This window comes from Melospiza melodia, chromosome 27 (genome assembly GCF_035770615.1).
Source record: "Melospiza melodia melodia isolate bMelMel2 chromosome 27, bMelMel2.pri, whole genome shotgun sequence".
Classification (NCBI taxonomy): Eukaryota; Metazoa; Chordata; class Aves; order Passeriformes; family Passerellidae; genus Melospiza; species Melospiza melodia.
This window is the reverse complement of record NC_086220.1, coordinates 1535396-1552984: the sequence shown is the minus strand read 5'-3', so window position 1 is coordinate 1552984 and position 17589 is coordinate 1535396.

Sequence of the window (17589 nt, the reverse complement as noted above, 5' to 3'; positions counted from 1 at the left end):
TAGGCCCCCAGACACAAACCTCGGCTCGTTACCCTGGCAAACAAAAGTAAGCTGCCCCGCTTCTGGATGGCAGATTGCAGGTATCACTTAGCAGTATCAAACCAGCCCGACTTGGCACTGGTGCCACCTTGGGTCTGGGAACCATGCTGCGTATCGTGGATTCTAAGGAGCCAGCCGGCCCCTCCCAGGCACAGGCCCCCAAACACAAACAACGGCGCTTTTCCCTGGAAAACAAAACTCGCCTGCCAACTTTTTGATGGCAGATTGCAGGAGCCACTTGGTACTATCAAATCAGCCCAACTTGGCACTGGTGCCACCATGGGTCTGGTAACCATCCTGCCTATCGTAGCTTTTCAGGAGCCAGCCGGTCACTCCCAGCCATAGGCCCCCAGACAAAAACCTCGGCCTGTTTACCTGGCAAACAAAAGTAAGCTACCCCGCTTCTGGATGGCAGATTGCAGGAGCCACTTTGCACCATCAAACCAGCCCGACTTGGCACTGGTGCCACCTCTGGTCTGGGAACCGTCCTGCGTATCGTGGATTCTAATTAGGCAGCCGGCCACTCCCAGCCACAGGCCCCCAAACACAAACAACGGCGCTTTTCCCTGGAAAACAAAACTCGCCTGCCAACTTTTTGATGGCAGATTGCAGGAGCCACTTGGTACTATCAAACCAGCCCAACTTGGCACTGATGCCACCATGGGTCTGGTCACCATCCTGCCTATCGTAGGTTTTCAGGAGCCAGCCGGTCACTCCCAGCCATAGGCCCCCAGACACAAAGCTCGGCCTGTTTCCTTGGCAAACAAAATTAAGCTGCCCCGCTTCTGGATGGCAGATTGCTGGAACCACTTGGTACTATCAAACCAGCCCAACTTGGCACTGGTGCCACCTTGGGTCTGGGAACCATGCTGCGTATCGTGGATTCTAAGGAGCCAGCCGGCCACTCCCAGCCACAGGCCCCCAAACACAAACAACGGCGCTTTTTCCTGGAAAACAAAACTCGCCTGCCAACTTTTTGATGGCAGATTGCAGGAGCCACTTGGTACTATCAAATCAGCCCAACTTGGCACTGGTGCCACCATGGGTCTAGTAACCATCCTGCCTATCGTAGCTTTTCAGGAGCCAGCCGGTCACTCCCATCCATAGGCCCCCAGACAAAAACCTCGGCCCTTTTCCCTGGCAAACAAAAGTAAGCTACCCCGCTTCTGGATGGCAGATTGCAGGAGCCACTTTGCACCATCAAACCAGCCCGACTTGGCACTGGTGCCACCTTGGGTCTGGGAACCATGCTGCGTATCGTGGATTCTAAGGAGCCACCTGGCCACTCCCAGCCACAGGCCCCCAAACACAAACAACGGCGCTTTTCCCTGGAAAACAAAACTCGCCTGCCAACTGTTTGATGGCAGATTACCGGAGCCCCTTGGTACTATCAAACCAGCCCAACTTGGCACTGGTGCCACCATGGGTCTGGTCACCATCCTGCCTATCGTAGCTTTTGCGGAGCCAGCCAGTCACTCACAGCCATATGCCCCGAGACACAAACCTCGGCCCGTTTCCCTGGCAAAGAAAAGTAAGCTACCCCGCTACTGCATGGCAGATTGCAGGAGCCACTTTGCACCATCAAACCAGCCCAACTTGGCACTTGTGCCACCTTGGGTCTGGGAACCATGCTGCGTATCGTGGATTCTAAGGAGCCAGCTGGCCACACCCAGCCACATTCCGCCAAACAAAAACAACGGCGCTTTTCCCTGGAAAACAAAACTCGCCTGCCAACTTTTTGATGGCAGATTGCAGGAGACACTTGGTACTATCAAACCAGCCCAACTTGGCACTGGTGCCACCATGGGTCTGGTCACCATCCTGCCTATCGTAGCTTTTCAGGAGCCAGCCGGTCACTCCCAGCCATAGGCCCCCAGACACAAACCTCGGCTCGTTACCCTGGCAAACAAAAGTAAGCTGCCCCGCTTCTGGATGGCAGATTGCAGGTACCACTTAGCAGTATCAAACCAGCCCAACTTGGCACTGGTGCCACCTTGGGTCTGGGAACCATGCTGCGTATCGTGGATTCTAAGGAGCCAGCCGGCCACTCCCAGCCACAGGCCCCCAAACACAAACAACGGTGCTTTTCCCTGGAAAACAAAACTCGCCTGCCAACTTTTTGATGGCAGATTGCAGGAGCCACTTGGTACTATCAAATCAGCCCAACTTGGCACTGGTGCCTCCATGGGTCTGGTAACCATCCTGCCTATCGTAGCTTTTCAGGAGGAAGCCGGTCACTCCCAGGCATAGGCCCCCAGACAAAAACCTCGGCCTGTTTACCTGGCAAACAAAAGTAAGCTACCCCGCTTCTGGATGGCAGATTGCAGGAGCCACTTTGCACCATCAAACCAGCCGGACTTGGCACTGGTGCCACCTCTGGTCTGGGAACCATCCTGCGTATCGTGGATTCTAATTAGGCTCCCGGCCACTCCCAGCCACAGTCCCCCAAACACAAACAGCGGCGCTTTTCCCTGGAAAACAAAACTCGCCTGCCAACTTTTTGATGGCAGATTGCAGGAGCCACTTGGTACTATCAAATCAGCCCAACTTGGCACTGGTGCCACCATGGGTCTGGTCACCATCCTGCCTATCGTAGCTTTTCAGGAGCCAGCCGGTCACTCCCAGCCATAGGCCCCCAGACACAAACCTCGGCCCGTTTCCCTGGCAAACAAAAGTAACCTGCCCCGCTACTGGATGGCAGATTGCTGGAACCACTTGGTACTATCAAACCAGCCCGACTTGGCACTGGTGCCACCTCTGGTCTGGGAACCATCCTGCGTATCGTGGATTCTAATTAGGCAGCCGGCCACTCCCAGCCACAGGCCCCCAAACACAACCAACGGCGGTTTTCCCTGGAAAACAAAACTCGCCTGCCAACTTTTTGATGGCAGATTGCAGGAGCCACTTGGTAATATCAAATCAGCCCAACTTGGCACTGGTGCCACCATGGGTCCGGTAACCATCCTGCCTATCGTAGCTTTTCAGGAGCCAGCCGGTCACTCCCAGCCATAGGCCCCCAGAAACAAACCTCGTCCCATTTCCCTGGCAAACAAAATTAAGCTGCCCCGCTTCTGGATGGCAGATTGCAGGAGCCACTTTGCACCATTAAACTAGCCCGACTTGGCACTGGTGCCACGTCTGGTCCTGGGACCATGCTGCGTATCGTGGATTCTAAGGAGCCAGCCGGCCACTCCCAGCCACAGTCCCCCAAACACAAACAACGGCGCTTTTCCCTGGAAAACAAAACTCGCCTGCCAACTTTTTGATGGCAGATTGCAGGAGCCACTTGGTACTATCAAACTGGCCCAACTTGGCACTGGTGCCACCATGGGTCTGGTCACCATCCTGCTTATCGTAGCTTTTCAGGAGCCAGCTGGTCACTCCCAGCCATAGGCCCACAGACACAAACCTCGGCCCATTTCCCTGGCAAACAAAAGTAAGCTGCCCCGCTTCTGGATGGCAGATTGCAGGAACCACTTGGTAGTATCAAACCAGCCCAACTTGGCACTGGTGCCACCTTGGGTCTGGGAACCATGCTGCATATCGTGGATTCTAAGGAGCCACCTGGCCACTCCCAGCCACAGGCCCCCAAACACAAACAACGGCGCTTTTCCCTGGAAAACAAAACTCGCCTGCCAACTGTTTGATGGCAGATTACCGGAGCCCCTTGGTACTATCAAACCAGCCCAACTTGGCACTGGTGCCACCATGGGTCTGGTCACCATCCTGCCTATCGTAGCTTTTGCGGAGCCAGCCAGTCACTCACAGCCATATGCCCCGAGACACAAACCTCGGCCCGTTTCCCTGGCAAAGAAAAGTAAGCTGCCCCGCTTCTGGATGGCAGATTGCAGGAGCCACTTTGCACCATCAAACCAGCCCGACTTGGCACTTGTGCCACCTTGGGTCTGGGAACCATGCTGCGTATCGTGGATTCTAAGGAGCCAGCTGGCCACACCCAGCCACATTCCGCCAAACACAAACAACGGCGCTTTTCCCTGGAAAACAAAACTCGCCTGCCAACTTTTTGATGGCAGATTGCAGGAGACACTTGGTACTATCAAACCAGCCCGACTTGGCACTGGTGCCACCATGGGTCTGGTGACCATCCTGCCTATCGTAGCTTTTCAGGAGCCAGCCGGTCACTCCCAGCCATAGGCCCCCAGACACAAACCTCGGCTCGTTACCCTGGCAAACAAAAGTAAGCTGCCCCGCTTCTGGATGGCAGATTGCAGGTACCACTTAGCAGTATCAAACCAGCCCAACTTGGCACTGGTGCCACCTTGGGTCTGGGAACCATGCTGCGTATCGTGGATTCTAAGGAGCCAGCCGGCCACTCCCAGCCACAGGCCCCCAAACAAAAACAACGGTGCTTTTCCCTGGAAAACAAAACTCGCCTGCCAACTTTTTGATGGCAGATTGCAGGAGACACTTGGTACTATCAAACCAGCCCAACTTGGCACTGGTGCCACCTTGGCTCTAGGAACCATGCTGCGTAACGTAGATTCTAAGACGCCAGGGGGCCACTCCCAGCCACAGGCCCCCAAACACAAACAACCGCGCTTTTCCCTGGAAAACAAAACTCGCCTGCCAACTTTCTGATGGCAGATTGCAGGAGACACTTGGTACTATCAAATCAGCCCAACTTGGCACTGGTGCCACCATGGGTCTCGTCACCATCCTGCCTATCGTAGCTTTTCAGGAGCCAGCCGGTCACTCCCAGCCATAGGCCCCCAGACACAAACCTCGGCTCGTTACCCTGGCAAACAAAAGTAAGCTGCCCCGCTTCTGGATGGCAGATTGCAGGTATCACTTAGCAGTATCAAACCAGCCCGACTTGGCACTGGTGCCACCTTGGGTCTGGGAACCATGCTGAGTATCGTGGATTCTAAGGAGCCAGCCGGCCACTCCCAGCCACAGGCCCCCAAACACAAACAACGGCGCTTTTCCCTGGAAAACAAAACTCGCCTGCCAACTTTTTGATGGCAGATTGCAGGAGCCACTTGGTACTATCAAATCAGCCCAACTTGGCACTGGTGCCACCATGGGTCTGGTAACCATCCTGGCTATCGTAGCCTTTCAGGAGCCAGCCGGTCACTCCCAGCCATAGGCCCCCAGACAAAAACCTCGGCCTGTTTACCTGGCAAACAAAAGTAAGCTACCCCGCTTCTGGATGGCAGATTGCAGGAGCCACTTTGCACCATCAAACCAGCCCGACTTGGCACTGGTGCCACCTCTGGTCTGGGAACCGTCCTGCGTATCGTGGATTCTAATTAGGCAGCCGGCCACTCCCAGCCACAGGCCCCCAAACACAAACAACGGCGCTTTCCCCTGGAAAACAAAACTCGCCTGCCAAATTTTGATGTCAGATTGCAGGAGCCACTTGGTACTATCAAACCAGCCCAACTTGGCACTGATGCCACCATGGGTCTGGTCACCATCCTGCCTATCGTAGCTTTTCAGGAGCCAGCCGGTCACTCCCAGCCACAGGCCACCAAACACAAACAACGGCGCTTTTCCCTGGAAAACAAAACTCGCCTGCCAACATTTTGATGGCAGATTGCAGGAGCCACTTGGTACTATCAAATCAGCCCAACTTGGCACTGGTGCCAGCATGCGTCTGGAAACCATCCTGCCTATCGTAGCTTTTCAGGAGCCAGCCGGTCACTCCCAGCCATAGGCCCCCAGACAAAAACCTCGGCCCGTTTCCCTGGCAAACAAAAGTAAGCTACCCCGCTTCTGGTTGGCAGATTGCAGGAGCCATTTTGCACCATCAAACTAGCCCGACTTGGCACTGGTGCCACCTCTGGTCTGGGAACCATCCTGCGTATCGTGGATTCTAAGGAGCCAGCCGGCCACTCCCAGCCACAGGCCCCCAAACACAAACAACGGCGCTTTTCCCTGGAAAACAAAACTCGCCTGCCAACTTTTTGATGGCAGATTGCAGGAGCCACTTGGTACTATCAAACCAGCCCAACTTGGCACTGCTGCCACCATGGGTCTGGTCACCATCCTGCCTATCGTAGCTTTTCAGGAGCCAGCCGGTCACTCCCAGCCATAGGCCCCGAGACACAAACCTCGGCCCATTTCCCTGGCAAACAAAAGTAAGCTGCCCCGCTTCTGGATGGCAGATTGCAGGAACCACTTGGTAGTATCAAACCAGCCCAACTTGGCACTGGTGCCACCTCTGGTCTGGGAACCATCCTGCGTATCGTGGATTCTAAGGAGCCAGCCGGCCACTCCCAGCCACAGGCCCCCAAACACAAACAACGGCGCTTTTCCCTGGAAAACAAAACTCGACTGCCAACTTTTTGATGGCAGATTACCGGAGCCCCTTGGTACTATCAAACCAGCCCAACTTGGCACTGGTGCCACCTTGGCTCTGGGAACTATGCTGCGTAACGTAGATTCTAAGACGCCATGGGGCCACTCCCAGCCACAGGCCCCCAAACACAAACAACGGCGCTTTTCCCTGGAAAACAAAACTCGCCTGCCAATATTTGATGGCAGATTGCAGGAGACACTTGGTACTATCAAACCAGCCCAACTTGGCACTGGTGCCACCATGGGTCTGGTAACCATCCTGCATATCGTAGCTTTTCAGGAGCCAGCCGGTCACTCCCAGCCATAGGCCCCCAGACACAAACCTCGGCTCGTTACCCTGGCAAACAAAAGTAAGCTGCCCCGCTTCTGGATGGCAGATTGCAGGTACCACTTGGCAGTATCAAACCAGCCCGACTTGGCACTGGTGCCACCTTGGGTCTGGGAACCATGCTGCGTATCGTGGATTCTAAGGAGCCAGCCGGCCACTCCCAGCCACAGGCCCCCAAACACAAACAACGGCGCTTTTTCCTGGAAAACAAAACTCGCCTGCCAACTTTTTGATGGCAGATTGCAGGAGCCACTTGGTACTATCAAATCAGCCCAACTTGGCACTGGTGCCACCATGGGTCTAGTAACCATCCTGCCTATCGTAGCTTTTCAGGAGCCAGCCGGTCACTCCCAGCCATAGGCCCCCAGACAAAAACCTCGGCCCTTTTCCCTGGCAAACAAAAGTAAGCTACCCCGCTTCTGGATGGCAGATTGCAGGAGCCACTTTGCACCATCAAACCAGCCCGACTTGGCACTGGTGCCACCTTGGGTCTGGGAACCATGCTGCGTATCGTGGATTCTAAGGAGCCACCTGGCCACTCCCAGCCACAGGCCCCCAAACACAAACAACGGCGCTTTTCCCTGGAAAACAAAACTCGCCTGCCAACTGTTTGATGGCAGATTACCGGAGCCCCTTGGTACTATCAAACAAGCCCAACTTGGCACTGGTGCCACCATGGGTCTGGTCACCATCCTGCCTATCGTAGCTTTTGCGGAGCCAGCCAGTCACTCACAGCCATATGCCCCGAGACACAAACCTCGGCCCGTTTCCCTGGCAAAGAAAAGTAAGCTGCCCCGCTACTGGATGGCAGATTGCAGGAGCCACTTTGCACCATCAAACCAGCCCAACTTGGCACTTGTGCCACCTTGGGTCTGGGAACCATGCTGCGTATCGTGGATTCTAAGGAGCCAGCTGGCCACACCCAGCCACATTCCGCCAAACAAAAACAACGGCGCTTTTCCCTGGAAAACAAAACTCGCCTGCCAACTTTTTGATGGCAGATTGCAGGAGACACTTGGTACTATCAAACCAGCCCAACTTGGCACTGGTGCCACCATGGGTCTGGTCACCATCCTGCCTATCGTAGCTTTTCAGGAGCCAGCCGGTCACTCCCAGCCATAGGCCCCCAGACACAAACCTCGGCTCGTTACCCTGGCAAACAAAAGTAAGCTGCCCCGCTTCTGGATGGCAGATTGCAGGTACCACTTAGCAGTATCAAACCAGCCCAACTTGGCACTGGTGCCACCTTGGGTCTGGGAACCATGCTGCGTATCGTGGATTCTAAGGAGCCAGCCGGCCACTCCCAGCCACAGGCCCCCAAAAACAAACAACGGTGCTTTTCCCTGGAAAACAAAACTCGCCTGCCAACTTTTTGATGGCAGATTGCAGGAGCCACTTGGTACTATCAAATCAGCCCAACTTGGCACTGGTGCCTCCATGGGTCTGGTAACCATCCTGCCTATCGTAGCTTTTCAGGAGGAAGCCGGTCACTCCCAGGCATAGGCCCCCAGACAAAAACCTCGGCCTGTTTACCTGGCAAACAAAAGTAAGCTACCCCGCTTCTGGATGGCAGATTGCAGGAGCCACTTTGCACCATCAAACCAGCCGGACTTGGCACTGGTGCCACCTCTGGTCTGGGAACCATCCTGCGTATCGTGGATTCTAATTAGGCTCCCGGCCACTCCCAGCCACAGGCCCCCAAACACAAACAGCGGCGCTTTTCCCTGGAAAACAAAACTCGCCTGCCAACTTTTTGATGGCAGATTGCAGGAGCCACTTGGTACTATCAAATCAGCCCAACTTGGCACTGGTGCCACCATGGGTCTGGTAACCATCCTGCCTATCGTAGCTTTTCAGGAGCCAGCCGGGCACTCCCAGCCATAGGCCCCCAGACACAAACCTCGGCCCGTTTCCCTGGCAAACAAAATTAAGCTGCCCCGCTACTGGATGGCAGATTGCTGGAACCACTTGGTACTATCAAACCAACCCGACTTGGCACTGGTGCCACCTTGGGTCTGGGAACCATGCTGCGTATCGTGGATTCTAAGGAGCCAGCCGGCCACTCCCAGCCACAAACCACCAAACACAAACAACGGCGCTTTTCCCTGGAAAACAAAACTCGCCTGCCAACATTTTGATGGCAGATTGTAGGAGCCGCTTGGTACTGTCAAATCAGCCCAACTTGGCACTGGTGCCAGCATGGGTCTGGAAACCATCCTGCCTATCGTAGGTTTTCAGGAGCCAGCCGGTCACTCCCAGCCATAGGCCCCCAGAAAAAAACCTCGGCCCGTTTCCCTGGCACACAAAAGTAAGCTACCCCGCTTCTGATTGGCAGATTGCAGGAGCCACTTTGCACCATCAAACCAGCCCGACTTGGCACTGGTGCCACCTTGGTTCTGGGAACCATGCTGCGTATCGTGGATTCTAAGGAGCCAGCTGGCCACACCCAGCCACATTCCGCCAAACACAAAAAACGGTGCTTTTCCCTGGAAAACAAAACTCGCCTGCCAACTTTTTGATGGCAGATTGCAGGAGACACTTGGTACTATCAAACCAGCCCAACTTGGCACTGGTGACACCTTGGCTCTAGGAGCCATGCTGCGTAAGGTAGATTCTAAGACGCCAGGGGGCCACTCCCAGCCACAGGCCCCAAAACACAAACAACGGCGCTTTTCCCTGGAAAACAAAACTCGCCTGCCAACTTTTTGATGGCAGGTTGCAGGAGACACTTGGTACTATCAAATCAGCCCAACTTGGCACTGGTGCCACCATGGGTCTGGTCACCATCCTGCCTATCGTAGCTTTTCAGGAGCCAGCCGGTCACTCCCAGCCATAGGCCCCCAGACACAAACCTCGGCTCGTTACCCTGGCAAACAAAAGTAAGCTGCCCCGCTTCTGGATGGCAGATTGCAGGTATCACTTAGCAGTATCAAACCAGCCCGACTTGGCACTGGTGCCACCTTGGGTCTGGGAACCATGCTGCGTATCGTGGATTCTAAGGAGCCAGCCGGCCCCTCCCAGGCACAGGCCCCCAAACACAAACAACGGCGCTTTTCCCTGGAAAACAAAACTCGCCTGCCAACTTTTTGATGGCAGATTGCAGGAGCCACTTGGTACTATCAAATCAGCCCAACTTGGCACTGGTGCCACCATGGGTCTGGTAACCATCCTGCCTATCGTAGCTTTTCAGGAGCCAGCCGGTCACTCCCAGCCATAGGCCCCCAGACAAAAACCTCGGCCTGTTTACCTGGCAAACAAAAGTAAGCTACCCCGCTTCTGGATGGCAGATTGCAGGAGCCACTTTGCACCATCAAACCAGCCCGACTTGGCACTGGTGCCACCTCTGGTCTGGGAACCGTCCTGCGTATCGTGGATTCTAATTAGGCAGCCGGCCACTCCCAGCCACAGGCCCCCAAACACAAACAACGGCGCTTTTCCCTGGAAAACAAAACTCGCCTGCCAACATTTTGATGGCAGATTGCAGGAGCCACTTGGTACTATCAAATCAGCCCAACTTGGCACTGGTGCCAGCATGCGTCTGGAAACCATCCTGCCTATCGTAGCTTTTCAGGAGCCAGCCGGTCACTCCCAGCCATAGGCCCCCAGACAAAAACCTCGGCCCGTTTCCCTGGCAAACAAAAGTAAGCTACCCCGCTTCTGGTTGGCAGATTGCAGGAGCCATTTTGCACCATCAAACTAGCCCGACTTGGCACTGGTGCCACCTCTGGTCTGGGAACCATCCTGCGTATCGTGGATTCTAAGGAGCCAGCCGGCCACTCCCAGCCACAGGCCCCCAAACACAAACAACGGCGCTTTTCCCTGGAAAACAAAACTCGCCTGCCAACTTTTTGATGGCAGATTGCAGGAGCCACTTGGTACTATCAAACCAGCCCAACTTGGCACTGCTGCCACCATGGGTCTGGTCACCATCCTGCCTATCGTAGCTTTTCAGGAGCCAGCCGGTCACTCCCAGCCATAGGCCCCGAGACACAAACCTCGGCCCATTTCCCTGGCAAACAAAAGTAAGCTGCCCCGCTTCTGGATGGCAGATTGCAGGAACCACTTGGTAGTATCAAACCAGCCCAACTTGGCACTGGTGCCACCTCTGGTCTGGGAACCATCCTGCGTATCGTGGATTCTAAGGAGCCAGCCGGCCACTCCCAGCCACAGGCCCCCAAACACAAACAACGGCGCTTTTCCCTGGAAAACAAAACTCGACTGCCAACTTTTTGATGGCAGATTACCGGAGCCCCTTGGTACTATCAAACCAGCCCAACTTGGCACTGGTGCCACCTTGGCTCTGGGAACTATGCTGCGTAACGTAGATTCTAAGACGCCATGGGGCCACTCCCAGCCACAGGCCCCCAAACACAAACGACGGCGCTTTTCCCTGGAAAACAAAACTCGCCTGCCAACTTTTTGATGGCAGATTGCAGGAACCACTTTTCACCATCAAACCAGCCCGACGTGGCACTGGTGCCACCATGGGTCTGGTAACCATCCTGCCTATCGCAGCTTTTCAGGAGCCAGCCGGTCACTCCCAGCCATAGGCCCCCAGACAAAATCCTCGGCTCGTTACCCTGGCAAACAAAAGTAAGCTGCCCCGCTTCTGGATGGCAGATTGCAGGAACCACTTGGCAGTATCAAACCAGCCCGACTTGGCACTGGTGCCACCTTGGGTCTGGGAACCATGCTGCGTATCGTGGATTCTAAGGAGCCACCTGGCCACTCCCAGCCACAGGCCCCCAAACACAAACAACGGCGCTTTTCCCTGGAAAACAAAACTCGCCTGCCAACTGTTTGATGGCAGATTACCGGAGCCCCTTGGTACTATCAAACCAGCCCAACTTGGCACTGGTGCCACCATGGGTCTGGTCACCATCCTGCCTATCGTAGCTTTTGCGGAGCCAGCCAGTCACTCACAGCCATATGCCCCGAGACACAAACCTCGGCCCGTTTCCCTGGCAAAGAAAAGTAAGCTGCCCCGCTACTGGATGGCAGATTGCAGGAGCCACTTTGCACCATCAAACCAGCCCAACTTGGCACTTGTGCCACCTTGGGTCTGGGAACCATGCTGCGTATCGTGGATTCTAAGGAGCCAGCTGGCCACACCCAGCCACATTCCGCCAAACAAAAACAACGGCGCTTTTCCCTGGAAAACAAAACTCGCCTGCCAACTTTTTGATGGCAGATTGCAGGAGACACTTGGTACTATCAAACCAGCCCAACTTGGCACTGGTGCCACCATGGGTCTGGTCACCATCCTGCCTATCGTAGCTTTTCAGGAGCCAGCCGGTCACTCCCAGCCATAGGCCCCCAGACACAAACCTCGGCTCGTTACCCTGGCAAACAAAAGTAAGCTGCCCCGCTTCTGGATGGCAGATTGCAGGTACCACTTAGCAGTATCAAACCAGCCCAACTTGGCACTGGTGCCACCTTGGGTCTGGGAACCATGCTGCGTATCGTGGATTCTAAGGAGCCAGCCGGCCACTCCCAGCCACAGGCCCCCAAAAACAAACAACGGTGCTTTTCCCTGGAAAACAAAACTCGCCTGCCAACTTTTTGATGGCAGATTGCAGGAGCCACTTGGTACTATCAAATCAGCCCAACTTGGCACTGGTGCCTCCATGGGTCTGGTAACCATCCTGCCTATCGTAGCTTTTCAGGAGGAAGCCGGTCACTCCCAGGCATAGGCCCCCAGACAAAAACCTCGGCCTGTTTACCTGGCAAACAAAAGTAAGCTACCCCGCTTCTGGATGGCAGATTGCAGGAGCCACTTTGCACCATCAAACCAGCCGGACTTGGCACTGGTGCCACCTCTGGTCTGGGAACCATCCTGCGTATCGTGGATTCTAATTAGGCTCCCGGCCACTCCCAGCCACAGGCCCCCAAACACAAACAGCGGCGCTTTTCCCTGGAAAACAAAACTCGCCTGCCAACTTTTTGATGGCAGATTGCAGGAGCCACTTGGTACTATCAAATCAGCCCAACTTGGCACTGGTGCCACCATGGGTCTGGTAACCATCCTGCCTATCGTAGCTTTTCAGGAGCCAGCCGGGCACTCCCAGCCATAGGCCCCCAGACACAAACCTCGGCCCGTTTCCCTGGCAAACAAAATTAAGCTGCCCCGCTACTGGATGGCAGATTGCTGGAACCACTTGGTACTATCAAACCAACCCGACTTGGCACTGGTGCCACCTTGGGTCTGGGAACCATGCTGCGTATCGTGGATTCTAAGGAGCCAGCCGGCCACTCCCAGCCACAAACCACCAAACACAAACAACGGCGCTTTTCCCTGGAAAACAAAACTCGCCTGTCAACATTTTGATGGCAGATTGTAGGAGCCGCTTGGTACTGTCAAATCAGCCCAACTTGGCACTGGTGCCAGCATGGGTCTGGAAACCATCCTGCCTATCGTAGGTTTTCAGGAGCCAGCCGGTCACTCCCAGCCATAGGCCCCCAGAAAAAAACCTCGGCCCGTTTCCCTGGCACACAAAAGTAAGCTACCCCGCTTCTGATTGGCAGATTGCAGGAGCCACTTTGCACCATCAAACCAGCCCGACTTGGCACTGGTGCCACCTTGGTTCTGGGAACCATGCTGCGTATCGTGGATTCTAAGGAGCCAGCTGGCCACACCCAGCCACATTCCGCCAAACACAAAAAACGGTGCTTTTCCCTGGAAAACAAAACTCGCCTGCCAACTTTTTGATGGCAGATTGCAGGAGACACTTGGTACTATCAAACCAGCCCAACTTGGCACTGGTGACACCTTGGCTCTAGGAACCATGCTGCGTAAGGTAGATTCTAAGACGCCAGGGGGCCACTCCCAGCCACAGGCCCCAAAACACAAACAACGGCGCTTTTCCCTGGAAAACAAAACTCGCCTGCCAACTTTTTGATGGCAGGTTGCAGGAGACACTTGGTACTATCAAATCAGCCCAACTTGGCACTGGTGCCACCATGGGTCTGGTCACCATCCTGCCTATCGTAGCTTTTCAGGAGCCAGCCGGTCACTCCCAGCCATAGGCCCCCAGACACAAACCTCGGCTCGTTACCCTGGCAAACAAAAGTAAGCTGCCCCGCTTCTGGATGGCAGATTGCAGGTATCACTTAGCAGTATCAAACCAGCCCGACTTGGCACTGGTGCCACCTTGGGTCTGGGAACCATGCTGCGTATCGTGGATTCTAAGGAGCCAGCCGGCCCCTCCCAGGCACAGGCCCCCAAACACAAACAACGGCGCTTTTCCCTGGAAAACAAAACTCGCCTGCCAACTTTTTGATGGCAGATTGCAGGAGCCACTTGGTACTATCAAATCAGCCCAACTTGGCACTGCTGCCACCATGGGTCTGGTAACCATCCTGCCTATCGTAGCTTTTCAGGAGCCAGCCGGTCACTCCCAGCCATAGGCCCCCAGACAAAAACCTCGGCCTGTTTACCTGGCAAACAAAAGTAAGCTACCCCGCTTCTGGATGGCAGATTGCAGGAGCCACTTTGCACCATCAAACCAGCCCGACTTGGCACTGGTGCCACCTCTGGTCTGGGAACCGTCCTGCGTATCGTGGATTCTAATTAGGCAGCCGGCCACTCCCAGCCACAGGCCCCCAAACACAAACAACGGCGCTTTTCCCTGGAAAACAAAACTCGCCTGCCAACTTTTTGATGGCAGATTGCAGGAGCCACTTGGTACTATCAAACCAGCCCAACTTGGCACTGATGCCACCATGGGTCTGGTCACCATCCTGCCTATCGTAGGTTTTCAGGAGCCAGCCGGTCACTCCCAGCCATAGGCCCCCAGACACAAAGCTCGGCCTGTTTCCTTGGCAAACAAAATTAAGCTGCCCCGCTTCTGGATGGCAGATTGCTGGAACCACTTGGTACTATCAAACCAGCCCAACTTGGCACTGGTGCCACCTTGGGTCTGGGAACCATGCTGCGTATCGTGGATTCTAAGGAGCCAGCCGGCCACTCCCAGCCACAGGCCCCCAAACACAAACAACGGCGCTTTTTCCTGGAAAACAAAACTCGCCTGCCAACTTTTTGATGGCAGATTGCAGGAGCCACTTGGTACTATCAAATCAGCCCAACTTGGCACTGGTGCCACCATGGGTCTAGTAACCATCCTGCCTATCGTAGCTTTTCAGGAGCCAGCCGGTCACTCCCATCCATAGGCCCCCAGACAAAAACCTCGGCCCTTTTCCCTGGCAAACAAAAGTAAGCTACCCCGCTTCTGGATGGCAGATTGCAGGAGCCACTTTGCACCATCAAACCAGCCCGACTTGGCACTGGTGCCACCTTGGGTCTGGGAACCATGCTGCGTATCGTGGATTCTAAGGAGCCACCTGGCCACTCCCAGCCACAGGCCCCCAAACACAAACAACGGCGCTTTTCCCTGGAAAACAAAACTCGCCTGCCAACTGTTTGATGGCAGATTACCGGAGCCCCTTGGTACTATCAAACCAGCCCAACTTGGCACTGGTGCCACCATGGGTCTGGTCACCATCCTGCCTATCGTAGCTTTTGCGGAGCCAGCCAGTCACTCACAGCCATATGCCCCGAGACACAAACCTCGGCCCGTTTCCCTGGCAAAGAAAAGTAAGCTACCCCGCTACTGGATGGCAGATTGCAGGAGCCACTTTGCACCATCAAACCAGCCCAACTTGGCACTTGTGCCACCTTGGGTCTGGGAACCATGCTGCGTATCGTGGATTCTAAGGAGCCAGCTGGCCACACCCAGCCACATTCCGCCAAACAAAAACAACGGCGCTTTTCCCTGGAAAACAAAACTCGCCTGCCAACTTTTTGATGGCAGATTGCAGGAGACACTTGGTACTATCAAACCAGCCCAACTTGGCACTGGTGCCACCATGGGTCTGGTCACCATCCTGCCTATCGTAGCTTTTCAGGAGCCAGCCGGTCACTCCCAGCCATAGGCCCCCAGACACAAACCTCGGCTCGTTACCCTGGCAAACAAAAGTAAGCTGCCCCGCTTCTGGATGGCAGATTGCAGGTACCACTTAGCAGTATCAAACCAGCCCAACTTGGCACTGGTGCCACCTTGGGTCTGGGAACCATGCTGCGTATCGTGGATTCTAAGGAGCCAGCCGGCCACTCCCAGCCACAGGCCCCCAAACACAAACAACGGTGCTTTTCCCTGGAAAACAAAACTCGCCTGCCAACTTTTTGATGGCAGATTGCAGGAGCCACTTGGTACTATCAAATCAGCCCAACTTGGCACTGGTGCCTCCATGGGTCTGGTAACCATCCTGCCTATCGTAGCTTTTCAGGAGGAAGCCGGTCACTCCCAGGCATAGGCCCCCAGACAAAAACCTCGGCCTGTTTACCTGGCAAACAAAAGTAAGCTACCCCGCTTCTGGATGGCAGATTGCAGGAGCCACTTTGCACCATCAAACCAGCCGGACTTGGCACTGGTGCCACCTCTGGTCTGGGAACCATCCTGCGTATCGTGGATTCTAATTAGGCTCCCGGCCACTCCCAGCCACAGTCCCCCAAACACAAACAGCGGCGCTTTTCCCTGGAAAACAAAACTCGCCTGCCAACTTTTTGATGGCAGATTGCAGGAGCCACTTGGTACTATCAAATCAGCCCAACTTGGCACTGGTGCCACCATGGGTCTGGTCACCATCCTGCCTATCGTAGCTTTTCAGGAGCCAGCCGGTCACTCCCAGCCATAGGCCCCCAGACACAAACCTCGGCCCGTTTCCCTGGCAAACAAAAGTAACCTGCCCCGCTACTGGATGGCAGATTGCTGGAACCACTTGGTACTATCAAACCAACCCGACTTGGCACTGGTGCCACCTTGGCTCTGGGAACCATGTTGCGTATCGTCTATTCTAAGGAGCCAGCCGGCCACTCCCAGCCCCAGGCACCCAAACACAAACAACGGCACTTTTCCCTGGAAAACAAAACTCGCCTGCCAACTATTTGATGGCAGATTGTAGGAGCCGCTTGGTACTATCAAATCAGCCCAACTTGGCACTGGTGCCAGCATGGGTCTGGTCACCATCCTGCCTATCGTAGCTTTTCAGGAGCCAGCCGGTCACTCCCAGCCATAGGCCCCCAGACAAAAACCTCGGCCCGTTTCCCTGGCAAACAAAAGTAAGCTATCCCGCTTCTGGTTGGCAGATTGCAGGAGCCATTTTGCACCATCAAACTAGCCCAACTTGGCACTGGTGCCACCTCTGGTCTGGGAACCATCCTGCGTATCGTGGATTCTAAGGAGCCAGCCGGCCACTCCCAGCCACAGGCCCCCAAACACAAACAACGGCGCTTTTCCCTGGAAAACAAAACTCGCCTGCCAACTTTTTGATGGCAGATTGCAGGAGCCACTTGGTACTATCAAACCAGCCCAACTTGGCACTGCTGCCACCATGGGTCTGGTCACCATCCTGCCTATCGTAGCTTTTCAGGAGCCAGCCGGTCACTCCCAGCCATAGGCCCCCAGACAAAAACCTCGGCCCGTTTCCCTGGCACACAAAAGTAAGCTACCCCGCTTCTGGTTGGCAGATTGCAGGAGCCAATTGGTAGTATCAAACCAGCCCATCTTGGCACTGGTGCCACCTTGGCTCTGTGAACCATGCTGCGTATCGTGGATTCTAAGGAGCCAGCCGGCCACTCCCAGCCACAGGCCCCCAAACACAAACAACGGCACTTTTCCCTGGAAAACAAAACTCGCCTGCCAACTTTTTGATGGCAGATTGCAGGAGCCACTTGGTACTATCAAACTAGCCCAACTTGGCACTGGTGCCACCTTGGCTCTGGGAACTATGCTGCGTAACGTAGATTCTAAGACGCCATGGGGCCACTCCCAGCCACAGGCCTCCAAACACAAACAACGGCGCTTTTCCCTGGAAAACAAAACTCGCCTGCCAACTTTTTGATG